The sequence below is a fragment of the Peromyscus californicus genome, unplaced genomic scaffold (assembly GCF_007827085.1).
Source record: "Peromyscus californicus insignis strain IS unplaced genomic scaffold, ASM782708v3 Scaffold_6__1_contigs__length_162567912, whole genome shotgun sequence".
In the NCBI taxonomy this organism is placed as follows: domain Eukaryota; kingdom Metazoa; phylum Chordata; class Mammalia; order Rodentia; family Cricetidae; genus Peromyscus; species Peromyscus californicus.
The window spans coordinates 132,798,829-132,812,319 of NW_026294584.1; the positions used below are offsets into that span (position 1 = coordinate 132,798,829).

The window sequence follows — 13,491 nt, forward strand, 5'->3', positions numbered from 1 at the left end:
TGTGGAGAGACGCCATGACCACTGCAACTCTTATAAATGAAAACCATTTAACTGGGGCTGGCTTACAGTTTCAGAGGTTTAGCCCATTATCATCACGGCAGGTGGCAGGCAGGCAGACATGGTGCTGGAGAAGGAGTTGAGAGTTCTACATCTTGATTTGCAGGCAGCAGAAGGAGTCTGTGTCCCCACAGGGTGTAGCTTGAGCATAGGAGACCTTAAAGCCCAGCCCCACAGTGACTCACTTCCTTCCTCCAAGGCCACACTTAATCCAAAAAGGCCACACCTCCTAATAGTGCCACTCCCTATGAGCTTATGGGGGCCAATGACATTCAAACTACCACAACTTAGTATAGCCTGCCTCCCTCCCCTGCCTTGGGTCCTCCACCCCAGCTCTCCCTCTGCTGGAATGCCATGGTGCTGCCATCCTTCCGTCCCCCAAGTCCCTGTGTGCCTGTCAGCCCAGCAGCGCAGCATCTTCTCACCCTGTCATGTTTCCTCTCTCTGGTGAGTTTTGTTCCCAGGGAGCACCTGTCATCTTCTAATGTATAACACAAGTGGTGGATTTCTTTGGTGTAGTGTAGCCATCCACCTCTGCAGTGCCTGTGCGGGAAAGGACTTTTAACTGTTTTGACCACTGCTCTGTCCCACTACCTGGCACAGAGCAGGTGTTCAGGGAATGCTAGTTCAGTATGTGCATGTTCACAAAGCGTTGTTCAAAACAGCAAAACCATGACAGCCCCTGAAGTACCTTCTAATGGTAAACTGAGTAAGTATATTTATAGTATTGTGATAAGTAGGGTTTCTGTTACTGTGCTAAGGGACCATGACCAAAAGCAGCCTGGGGAGGAAAGGGTTTACATCTTACAACTCTCATGTCAAGGTCCATCCACGACAGTAAGTCAGGGCAGGAACTCAAGGCAGGAACTGGGAGGTAGGTAATGAAGCAGAAGCTATGGAGGGACCCTGCTTACTGGCTTGCTCCTCATGGCTTTCTCAGCCTACTTCTTAGACAATGTGAGACCACCTGCCCAAGGGTGGCACCACCCACAGTGAGCTTGGCCCTCCCACATCAATCACTAATCAAGAAAATGCCCTCCAGACTTGCCTACAGGCTGATCTGATGGAGGCCTTTTCTCAAATGAGGTTTGTCTCAAGTTGACAAAAAGCAACCAGCACAAGTATCTATGTTAAAAATTGATAAAAATTATATGATTTATGATAGATTGTGGCTTTGAAATATATATTGTGGAATGGCTAAATTGAGCAAATTAGCACCTTTTTAAAAAACCTCACATATAATTTCTCATTGTTGTCTTGGTCTTTTTGAGACAGAGTCTCATGTAGTCAGGCTGAAGATGATTTTGAACTTCTGATGTTCCTTGATTTCAGCTTCCAAGTGGTAAGATTACAGGTATGTGTCACCATTCCCAGTTCATGTGGTTCTGGGGATCAAACCCAAGGCTTCATGAACCCTAGGCAAGCAGTGTGCTAACTGAGATATTTGTGATGACATATTAGGGTACACTTACAGAGCAGGGCACCAAAAATAGCCAGCATGAATAAACTATGGCTATTTTCAAATTTGATTTTGATAATACAGATTGAGTAGACCTTATCCAAAATGCTTGGGGGCAAGAAGTGTTTTGAATTGTCGACCTTTTCAGATTCTGCAATATTTGTGTATACACACTGAAATATCCAGGAGGAGGGGACCCAAGTTCAGACACAAAACTCACTTATGCTCCATATATATTTTGCACATATAACCTGAAATGTCTACCATATTTTAGAGTGCCTGCCTTTTGACTGACTGCAACCCATCCCAGGAAAGTAGGTGTGGAATTTTCCACTTGTGATATTGAAAAAAAAACCCCTATTTTGATGTATTTTGCATGTCAGATTTTTGGATTAGGGGACATTCAACCTGTTCAGAAATGTGATGCAGAGTATGATCCTATTTACATATTAAAAAACCATCATAGCTCCTGGAAAGGAAGGTTCATACAGTGACAGGAGAGTGGTTGCCATGATGAGGGCCACTTGAGGGAGGAGATTCGGGGAGGGACACATCATTGCCAAAGGACCCAAGAGGCGTCTCAGAAGCAGCCATGCCCTACTTCTTCCCCCAAGTGGTGGTTTTTGTGGGCGTTCTCATTTTGATTATTCTCCAGCCTATAAACAGACATTTCACACATTCTTCTGAATGTAGGACATAGTTCACAATGTAAAAGCAGGAGAGAAGGGGGTGCAGGAAGATAGCTGGGGGGTGCTGGTGAGTTTCCCGTGGGTTCAGTGTGACCACAGAACCGTGTGATTTCCTCAACAATCCTGTAACAGCTGTGGGGGCACGTGGAGAAGGTGGAGCGGGCGGGGTCATCTGTCACTGGAGACTGCCAGGAGACAGATCCGAAGGCAAAGGCAGGAATGAAATGCAGGGTGAGGGGCTGGGCCAGACTGTGATACACAGTTGAGCAGGAGGCAGGGAAGTCAGGAGAGAGAGCTGAGACGGAAGTGGGGGGACTCACGGGGCAGGGGATCAGAGATCTTGAGAATCACAGATGCCTGTGGGGCCACCAGGCTGGCCCAAGTGAAGTCATGGTGGCAGGTCTACATTAGAGACCATCAGGGAACTCAGCTGCTACAAGACAGCACCTGCCTGTGGCTGTAACACTGGGTAGAGGAAGGAGGAGGCGGCAGGTGGACCCAGGAGTCCACAGTGCAGTTTAGGGGTGACTCACACACAGGATGGCAGCAGAATAGGAGAGCCCCACATCACACAAAGTGAGACAGGAAGCCCGCAGGTTGGGAGGACTGTAGGAAGGGCGGGTAGTGTGGACAAAGGTGGGCTGTGTCCGGGTCCGCTCAGCTCTCTCAACAGCTGGCTGCCGCTGTCAGCGAAACAGTGAGAAGCTCGCTGTGCTTGGCCACCCCTTTAGGGAGTTTGTCTCACAGTGTTTGTGATGTGTGCCGTGCCACCTGCCACAATGACAGATATGACCAAGATGGCTATAGTTATGCCAAGGAGGCTCCCGAGAGATGAGTTCTCATTCCCACAGCCTACACTGTTCACCTACTCCAAAACTATCCCACTTGAATTAGCTCACGTGGGTGGAGCTCAGAAATACTCCCCAGTCTCTTGCCCTGGATCTCAGCCATGGACAAGGGACACACCTTCAGAAAAGTGTCACCAGGCAGTTCCACCAAGGGAGGCCTAGGGAGGATGCTGGGGAAGGTGCCTGACCACCCCAAACACCTCCCTGCCCAGGGTCTTCAGTGTCAGAATTTTGTCGTGGATCTGGGTTTTTATGCTCTGTGTGAAAAAAAAGATTAATATGCAATTTACATTTGGTATGAGGTTACATAGACACTCTACATCCATCCTTGGGTTCTCCTTTTCTGTGACTCAAATAGTTGTGGCTATGTTTACAGCACAGCTCAGCTGTAAACACTTCCTGCTTCTACAATCATAGCTACCCTGGTCTAAGCTAACTTCATCCTTAATCTGACTAAGAACAGGTCTTTGTTCGTTTGTTTGTTTTATCATTGCCATTACAAAATAATCGAAGCTGTAAGGTGTGTAGAGCAGAGGGCTATTTAGCCCACACTTGGAGACTAGACTTACTGGCCTATAGTAAGCTACTTTTTGATTATGCAAAGCATTCACCATGGAGAGGGCATCAGCGAGCAAGAGAAATCATATAGCAAGACATGATGTCAGAGACTGGGGAAGGTCCAGTAATTTAATAGCAACTCTCTCCTGAGAATTAACCAGAGTCCCCTGAGAATACATCATCCCTTCTGACAGAAGCGCCCCCAAATAATCTAATCTACTAGGTTCTGTAACTCCAGCTCCTGGGGATCTGATGCCCTCTTTTGGCCTCATTGGGCACTGCATGCACATGGTTCACATACATGCAGGCAAACACTCATATATGTAAAATAAAAACAAGTAAACCTTTAAAAATGTATTTAAAACCTACAGACAGACAGTATCTGCCTGCAAGATGTGATGGGGTAAAGGTGATGCAGAACTTGTGGGAGTGGCCAACTAATGACTGGCCCAGCTTGTCACAGAGGAAGCCCATACCTGACACTACCTGGAGGGCCAGGGACCAGAGGCAGGATAGCCCAGAGATCTAGGATAGAACCAAATAGGACCAGAAAATAAATAAAAATAAAAAACAGTCAATGACAGCCGGGCGGTGGTGGCGCACGCCTTTAATCCCAGCACTCGGGAGGCAGAGCCAGGCAGATCTCTGTGAGTTCGAGGCCACCCTGGGCTACCAAGTGAGTTCTAGGAAAGGCGCAAAGCTACACAGAGAAACCCTGTCTCGAAAAACCAAAAAAAAAAACAAAAAAAAAAAAACAGTCAATGAAATGACTCCTAAGGATACTCTGCTATCCTCATAGACCAGAACCTAGCACAATTGTCATCAGAGAGGCTTCATCCAGCAACTGACAGGAGCAGATGCAGAGATGCACAGCCAAACATTAGCCAGAGCTTGGGGAATCCTGTGGAAGAGGGGAAGGAAGGATTGTAGGAGCCAGAGGGGTCAAGGGCATCACAAGAGAACCCATAGAATCAACTAACCACGGCTCGCAGGAGCTCACAGAGACTGAACTGACAACCAAGGAGCCTGCATGGGACTGACCTAGGCCTTTTGCATATGTGTTATGGTTGTGTAGCTTGGTGTTCTTGTGGGGCTCCTAACTGTGGGTTTAGGGGTGTCTCTGACTTTTGCCTGCTCTTGGGACCCCCTTTCCTCCTGCTGGGTTGCCTCGTCCAGCCTTAATATGAGGGGAGGTGTCCAGTCTTACTGCAACTCGATATGTCATGTTTGGCTGTTATATCTGGGAGACCTGCCCTTTTCTGAAGGGAAACAGAGGAGGAGTGAATCTGAGGTGGGGGAGAGACTGGGAGGAGAGGAGGGAGGGGAAACAGGTCAGGATGTAATGTATAAGAGAAGAATAAGTTAAAAAAAAACCTTTAAAATGTATTTAAAACCTACAGACAGTATCTGAAGAGAGAGACGGCATGGGGTCCACATTGGAAAGTTTAATAATTTATTTTATAATAATTAAAATAATTTTTAATAATTCCACACACAGCAAAATGTGCTCTTTTTGGTGTATGGGATCATGTGATCAGCCCTACCAATGAAGAGACAGGTGCAGTTTGTCACCCCTAAAGGTTTCTGCCATGCTCGTTAAGCTTTTCCCTACCACCAATCCTGGAAACCATAGATCCATTTCCACCCCTGCGGTTTTCTCTTTCCTAGGACATCATGTAAGAAGAGTCTTTTGTGTAGTGCAGCCAAGAAACAGTCAAGTCGTATTCAATACTAGCTCTTCTCTTTACTGTGGAGAAGTATTCTATTGTTGAGGTACTGCATTTATTTACCCATCCATCTTCTGTAGAGTTTGGGGGTTGTTTCTGGTCTGTGGCCACAGTAGAGAATTTAAGAAAGCCCTTTTCAGGAACTGATAGAATATGAGATCCAATCCAGTAACAATTTACAAGGTTTGGACTTCTTTTACCAGCCCCACCCAGTTGATGTGCATGGATTAGTCATGCTTTGCAAGGGCATACAGGGCATTTCCTAGAATAGAATACATCCTAAGCTGTAAATAACATTAAGAACGAGCCAGGCACAGTGGAGCATGTCTGTTCATCTCAGCACTTGAGATTAAAGTCCCCAATCATCCTGGGCTACACAGAGCCTGTGCCTATGGGGCCAGATACTCTGAGGATTAGGTGGAGGTTCACTTGAGTTTGGGAGTTCTAGACCAGCCAGGGCAGCATAGTAAGATTCCCCCATCTCAGAAAAAAATTTGGCAGACTGGTGACATAGCTCAGTGAAACAATGTTCATTTGCCATGTGCTCTGGGTTTACAACACACACACACACACACACACACACACACACACACACACACCCCTGGTAATCTGTCATTTAAAACCTTCCCACAATTCACACAGAAACCCACAGCTAGACAATGTGCATAGAGTAAGGGGTTTTGGAGCACTTGGTCTTAAATGGGATGTCTTTATTATCTTAAATGGGATGTCTTTATTATGCCCCATCCGCCAAGGATCAGGAATCTATGTGGAAGAGGAGGCAGAAAGATTGTAAGAGCAGGAAGTGGTGGACTCCAAGGAAAGCAGGAAGTGGTGAACTCCAAGGAAAAGGCCTTCCAGGAACAACAAGATGGAGGCAAATACGAACTCACAAACTGCAATAGCACCTGCAAGCCCAGCACCGTTCAAGCCCAGCACTGAAAAGGGGAAGTGGATGCAAAGCTCCATCCCTCCCCAAGATCCTGTTTTCAATTGGTACCTGTTAGGAACAGGAAACTCAGTTTTCTCCAGTGGAATATCATATCACCCACCCTTGGCCAACACAAAATGGATCCCATTTTTTGTGTGTGTGTGTGTGATTTTTGTTTCATTTTGACATTTTTTTTGTTGTATTGTTATTTTATTTGCTTGCTTTCATTTCAGTTTTTTTTTTTTTTTTTTTTTTTGAGAAAAGGAGTGTACATGAAGCTGGTTGGGTAGGGAGGGGGAGGATCTGGAAGGAGTTGGGAGAGAGGAAAACATGATAAAAATATATCGTATGAACAAATTTAAATAAAAAAAGCAAAAGCAAACTGAAGATTCATTGAAGATGGGGCAGGGGGAGGGGCGGAGAGGAAAGAACCAAAGAAAATCTTTTCACAATGCAAATCCAGGTGCAAATGTCTATTAACGTAGTCACTGAATTGAATTCTTTTAGAGTCTATTGAACACACATTTACTTTCGCTTATATGTTATACTTACAGAATGTCTTTTAAAGTTCGTATCAAATGAACAAATAGTAAAGGGAGTGGTGGGAGAGATATGAATTAAAATTAGCCTTATTGAAGGTGGGCGTGTGGCAAGCTATGCTGACTTTTTGACCTCTCTTCATCATCATCATCATCATCACCATCATCACCACCAGTGGACATCTAACCCAGGGCCTTAAGCATATGAGGCAAACTCTACCACTGAACTGTATGTTCAGCCTCGATCTCCATTCCAGTAAATGTTTGACATTTTCCATAAAGTACTGTTGAAAAAGTGAGGTCATGACATCACCGTGTAAAACCCTCCAGCAGCTCCTCGGCTTTCTCTGCGTTAAGAACAGGTTAGTGGTGATCAGGTCAGTTGCTCTGTCACTCAGCACATCCTGGGGTCTCTTCTCCACTCCACCCACTCTGGCCTCCTTCCAGGGGTCCTGGACCTCAGGACCTTTGCACTTGGTCCTCCACGGGCCTGAGATGCTCACTCTTCAGAGCCAGCATGGCTTGGCTCCGACAGGTCTTTGTTCAAATGCCCGTTCATCAAAGATTCGCCGGACCACCCCAAATAAACCCTTCAACGGCTACAACCGCATTTCATAGCTCTTTGCCCTACTGTACTATCCTCCAGGGATCGGTAGCCGCTGAACGCTTGAACTCTTTTTCTGACATCTTCCTTTTCTGTTTACTCGCTATGACAATGCCAGCTCCAACCAGGCAGGGACCATCACAGTGCCCAGAGCAATGATGACATCCAGCATATAGTAGGTGTTCCAGAAACTCACTGAATGAGTAAGAAAGGTCTTCGGTCTCTTCAAGAGGTGCCAGGGGCCCCTGGAGATCTTCCGCACAGACCTGCCACCTGTGGCCTTGCTGTGGTGGACTTGTTTGAGTCTGGCTGCCTGCCTGCCCTGGTCATTCTGGACCCTGGGGCTATCTTCTCAGAGACAGAAGGTCCCACTGGAAGCCAGAGGACTCGGATATTCCTAGTGGTTCTGGAAAAAATTGGGAGCCATAGAATCTCTCAAGGTGACTTTGGAGCCTTGACCTGTACGTGCCAGCTCTGAGATCATGCAGGTTCACTTCGCTTCCCCAGCATCTGCCCATAGGGAACCCATAGCCTACCAACCCCGCAGGGTGACTGGGTGAAGGAGGCACGTTCACCGTCAGGTTCCGCTGATCAACATCCTCGCAGCTCTTAAGAGTCGCCAAATGGGTTTTCATGAGGCAGCCACATCATCTTTGGGGCTGCTGGCTGCCATCTCCATTTCCAGAGAGAGCCTGGCCCGCCCTCTCCCGCGGCACCTTCGCCCCGCACCCTCTGCTGCTCGCCCCGCGCCCTCCCGCTCGCTCCCCGCGCTCTCGCGCCGCCCGCTCCCCGCGCTCGTGCTCCCGGGCGCCGGCTGCGGAGGGAGCTGCTCTGCCCGCAGCTGGCGCAGCGCGGGGGCGGCCGCGGGTGGGCGGGAGCCGCGGGCCGGGGCGCCGAGCATGAGCCGCCGGCGCCGGCCGCGCGCTGCTCGGGGCCGGGCTGCGGCACGAGGGCGGCGCGGGAGCGACGCTGGCACGGACCGAGGTAGGCAGCGGCAGCCCCGCGCGCCCCTCGGGTCCTCCGGCGGGCCGTCCCCTCGGGTCGTTAATGCGGGCGGGCGCGGGTCCGGGGACGGGCACCGGGTAGGGCGATGTGAAGCCCCGCGTGGAGTTCCTGGAACTCCGCCCCGGGCTGGACGGCGGGACCCCTGTGCCTCCTGCACCTGCCGCGCACGGGGCGGCCGGGACGAGCATGGAGGGAGCGCACCGGGTGGCAGCCGTGGGCACCACTGGCAAGTCCGCTGCCCAGGGCCTGGCGTGGGGGAGGGGGTCGGGGATCCGAGGAGCTCGGGCTGCGCAGTTGGAAGTTTCCATTTGCTCTTGTGCATTCTGGGTCCGGGGTGGCATCTCACGCACTTGCTGTTTGGCAAGGAATTGGGGCGTAAACACTGCGTTTGAGCGTAGAGAACCAGGGGCATGGTGAGGTGCATCCCTCTGTCCCGTGGGCCGGGGTCATTTGAAGGACCGTTTGGGAGCACTTCGACAGGTATAACTGGTTGGTTCCAGTCGGAATAAGCGTGTGTGTGTGTGTGTGTGTGTGTGTGTGTGTGTGTGTGTGTGTGTGTGTGTGTGTGTGTGTGTGTGTGTGTGTGTGTGTGTGTGTGTGTGTGTGTGTGTGTCCCCGTCTGTCCGCCCGTCCATCCTGCTGCCTGCTGATTGAGGAGGCACTGTGTTGATGGGCCCCTGCTTTCTGCATCTCTAGCTATCTCTGAGAGATGCAGATAGTGGATATTGACAAGAGGCTGCCTTTGGGGAGCTGCATGGGGCCTGAGACTTGGAGGCATCCGGGCTCCCTCTTTTCCTATTCGGGACAGTGAACCCCCTTTTCGATCACTTTCCCTCTTTTATTAGTCTTATCCCACTGTGGGAGAGACTCAGATGGCCTCCTGCCCCAGGGTCAGGTTGGCCTACAGGGCCTTCATCTTCCCCGGCTCTCCCACCTCCCCCTGACTCCTTCTTGTCCATCCCAGCCCCTGTGGGCACAGAACCTGCTCTGCCAGGCTGTAGGTTCTCCAGAGCAGAGCAGTACCTCATATCATATCCTGGCAGGAATTGGGAGGCCGTATATTTTGACTTGTGAGCCATGAGCAGGCTGCAGGCCCCTTTGAGACATGGTTTCAACAGAGTGACACCATGGGTCTGATGACTTCTGGGGGCATTTCCATGTTTATCTTCAGTGACAGCACTCTAGGACCACAGTACTCAGCCCAGGAAGGATCTCCAGAGTGGGAGAGCATCAGGGACTCTTAGCTTTGTGGTCTGGGGACAGAAGAGTGGTTCTCTGCCTCTCCAACCTCTTCTCCTTTTTTGCCTCTAGGGCTGTGGATTATAAGTGGCTCAGCAACCTCTTGGGTGGTTGTCAGCTTGAGTGTGTGTATGTGTGTGTGTGTGTGTGTGTGTGTGTGTGTGTGTGTGTGTGTGTTTTCCTGGGCCCACAGGCTCTGCTTCTGAGAAGAGAGTGACCAGACTCCATGATAAAGTGTGGAAGCTGCGTTCTCTTGCACATGTCCCCTGGGGTTTGGGAGCCCAAGCAGATGTTTCCAGGCAGGGGTGCCAGTGGCCTAGCCCCAAAACCATGCAGGAGTTTGTTTGTTTTCTGAGATGCATCTTCCCGCTGCCGGTGGATGGCTGCCTTTTACCTGGCAAATTGTGGCAATGGAACCGTTCACACAGAACAGAGCGGGTTTTGGTGTAACTTAGCAACTGCAGACCGAAGGGGAGGAGGAGAGGGAGGGAGGGAGGGAAAAGAGAAGGGAGAAATGCTGGGCAGTGCACAGGCCTTGCGGAGGGGGTAAGTGGCACCTGCGTAAAGTCCCTCCTCCCAGGACACAGGTGAGGAGCAGGTTGCTAGCCTGGTTGCTGGGTCCTGGAGAGGCAATCAAATGCGGGCTGGAATAGGCTGGATGGTCTGTCTCCTCACTGGCAGAACTACAGCAAAGGGGCTTAGGTTGGTGAAATTTCTGACCTTAAAAATGTTGTCTCACAGAAACCACATTGCAAAATAGGTCGAGAGAAGATGCCCTGCCAAGGCAGGGGGCACTGAGCTCCTTACTGTGGTCAGGAGGGCCTCAGTGGACTGTGATGCCAATGTCTGCGTGGCCCTATGCCATAGGAGAGGCCCTGCTGGGGAGGGAGACCTGGTCAGGGCATCTCTGGACTCTCTGCCAGGTCCCTACCTTCTGCTCTCTGATGGGACTCCTCCCTCCCTCCTTCCCCGCTTTCCCTCCTGAGGCCATCTGCTCCAGCCATGGTCTGCTCTGGCTGTGCTTCCAGAATCTGCCTCGTGTGATTTCCGCCCACTCCAGGCTGCCTCCCAGGTTCCTTTGCTCCAGTTGCCCACCTCCCTCCTGCCTGTGCGTGTGCACTTAGCAAGAGAGTGGTGTGCAGAGGAAGGGAGGAGGCGGGGGTACTGGGTGGCGGTGATGGCCGTCGGGGAAGGACTCTGGTGACCTCTGGCCACTTGCAGGGTCCCTGGACTTTTGGGGGCCTGGGGTAGACATGTGGCCCTCTTTTTGGTCCTATGCCTTTCTCACATCTTTCTGGGCCTAGAGATTGGTGCTGTTGATATGTGTAAAAGTTAGACACAGGGGATGACCTGGCCCAATTGAGAGTGGGCGAGCTGGTATGAGCTCATCGGTAGAATGCTGTTGGGTTGGGATCACCAGGAGGTTTCCATTAATCCTAGGATATAATTTGGGAAAGTCGGCTGGCATCAGCAGGGCCATGATGTCACTAGAACATGGAAGGCAGAGTCCAAAGGGCCAGGATGTTCAGCTCAGAGCTGGGAAGGGGCTTGGGCCTCTGGGACTTGTGTTCTAGGAGAGCTGGCAAGTGGCTGCCATAGGCACTATACAGTGAGAGCGGTCAGGGGAGGGAGCTGGGGTGTAAATGTTATCCATGACTGTCCCTGACGAAGGAAGAGAAGGAGGGATGCTGCACAGGGGGACACAGATGACCGACCACGAGTATCTCTGAATAAACACCTTCAGTCAAACGGGTGTCATGGAGCATGTCACGGAGCAGATTACCCTTCCTGTGACCCTGCCCTGAGGAGCCTCTCCCTCATCCTTTAATTGACACAGAACTCCCTCAGGGAATCCCTGCTCGGTGCTGGGATGTGAAATAAGGTACTTCATGTGTAGCCATCCTCCTCACTTGAGGACCACTCTGGCTTGGGGCTAGGCTTTGGCCAGTGCTGTCCAGGCTGGCTGACTGAGCCTCGGAAACCTGTCTGGCTCTCTTGAGCTGGCTGTGGATTCTCTGTGAATTCAGGAAGCAGAGTACTAGCTGACTCCTGGAAGGGAGCCCTGAAATTGGGCCTCTGGGATTCCCACTGACTCTAGGTAGAATAGCCTGAGGCCGGACTCTCTCTCTCTCTCTCTCTCTCTCTCTCTCTCTCTCTCTCTCTCTCTCTCTCTCTCTCACAGTGGTGGGAGCTCTGCCCAGCTCCAGGGCACAGCATTGGAAACACAAGGTGCTTTCAGTTCCCGGGTTGACAAGTGATGGTCCTCAGAGGTGAGGGGATTCGCACAGGGCTCCTCTCATCTCATGTTCCCCAGCTCCTGCCCACCCTCATTCCCATGCAGGCTGACTTAAAGATGTGTTCTCGGCTTGCTTACTCCGCATTCTCACTTCCCACTCACTCCCAGCCCACTCCCATCTGGTCCGTACCCCTTCCAGCAGGGAGCCCCATTGTAGAGGCTATGGACTTCACTGTACCTGCTTCCAGATGCTCTGGATCCAGTCTGGCTGCCTGACTCTTGGTCCACCTTTTCCTCTGACCTCTGTAGGCCTCTCCATAGCTGTACCTCCTGCCTCAGCACACTCAGCACACTTTCTATCTTTCAGGATCCAGGCCCTTCCTGGAACTACAACTTCCATTCTTCATGCTGAGCTGACCCCCAACTCCTGTCAGCCCCAGAACCTAGGGCTCTTTTAGCATGGATGTCATGATTGTTGGCTTCTCCTGGGTGATCACAAGTGTACTATCCACTGCCATCCTGTCCCCGAGCCTCACGCACCTCAACATTATCATCTGAGCAGCCAGCTGCAGACCCTTCTTGCATTGAGGTAACATCCGGCCTGGCCTACCCCAGCCCAGGTCTCTCATGGACCTCCTTCCATTTACTGAACCCTCTGTTCTCCAGCCTGAACAATTTCAGTGACTCCCTTCCTGTGATACCCTTTCCCACAGACATGGCCTCTGCTAGGTCTCCTCTTGGCCCTTAGCATGTTTTTGGGGTGAGTCTTCCTGAATAGACATGATGTACAGGTGCCCAAGGCCTCTACAATGAGTGTCCCTGAGTGTCTTGTCAGTGATCCCCTAGAGCTCAGTCTACCTCAGTCCTTTTGGACTCCCATCTCCAGGACACTGGCCATTCTGATGAGACGTGGATTGAATTTTCTGAGCTGCTTGCTGGGCATAGTGGGGAAGAGGTGAAGAGCTGTGTCTCAGAACATTGTGTACAGAGGTCTGAGGCATGTTGCTGTCTACCTTCAAGGAGAGGAGAGCGGAATAGCCTTAAAACTCTGGGACAGATAGAGGGTGTGGAGAAGGCCTGTCCTGGAAGGATTAGTGTGGACAGAACCAGGGGGCCACTGCCCTGCTTGTCACCAACACTTCAGTTTCTCCAAGTATCACCCTAGACTCTACCTTAAAGAGAGAGTTCTCCCTGGATGCAGTTGCCATGACAACACTGTTAACAAAGACTAGCTTCTGTGGAGGAGGCTGGCTCACCCAGAAGCTGAGGGTGTTGGGAAAGGGTGTGCATTCTGATGAGTGTATCTGCAGAGCCGTATTTCCCCTCCCCCATCAAGGTCACCCAGATCGTGAGGACCCTCCCTGACCCCTTCTGCTTTATAGGCCTCTGGTACCCAGACCTACCCAGTGTGAATATGGAGTGATTCCAGCCGTAGCTAGGGCACAGGGCCAGGCTCAGGAAGGCCCCCCCTACCTGGGGTGTGGAATGTGTCCAGTCTTCACCCCAGACACTTTCTAAGATAAGTTCCTGTAGTTTGCTGTAGAAGCCCAGGCTCATAGGCCATACGTTCCCTGCAGAGATTCTGTGGCCCAGCTCCTC

General features: G+C 50.9%; 1 protein-coding gene and 1 long non-coding RNA gene across 4 annotated transcripts in view; one reads left to right on the top strand and one right to left on the bottom strand.

Moving 5' to 3' along the window:
- Positions 1–5,036: 5,036 nt before the first annotated feature.
- On the bottom strand, positions 5,037–8,284 carry LOC128098552 (uncharacterized). 2 transcript variants are annotated; one of them, XR_008214281.1, is made up of 2 exons: positions 7,953–8,284; positions 5,037–7,818 (listed from the first exon to the last, which is right to left on the bottom strand). It is a non-coding gene; the product is annotated as an uncharacterized LOC128098552 (long non-coding RNA). The 2 variants fall into 2 exon arrangements; XR_008214280.1 differs by having other exon boundaries at positions 7,949–8,161.
- Positions 8,285–8,298: 14 nt separating this feature from the next.
- Positions 8,299–13,491, top strand: part of Rasgef1a (RasGEF domain family member 1A) — a 93,620-nt gene continuing 88,427 nt past the window's right edge. Inside the window, exon 1 of one of the 2 annotated variants that reach the window (XM_052719805.1) lies at positions 8,299–8,396. The gene's annotated coding sequence lies outside the window, so the exon portion shown is untranslated. Of the gene's footprint in view, positions 8,397–8,767; positions 8,898–13,491 lie in introns of those variants that run through there. The other variant, XM_052719807.1, reaches the window with a different exon arrangement.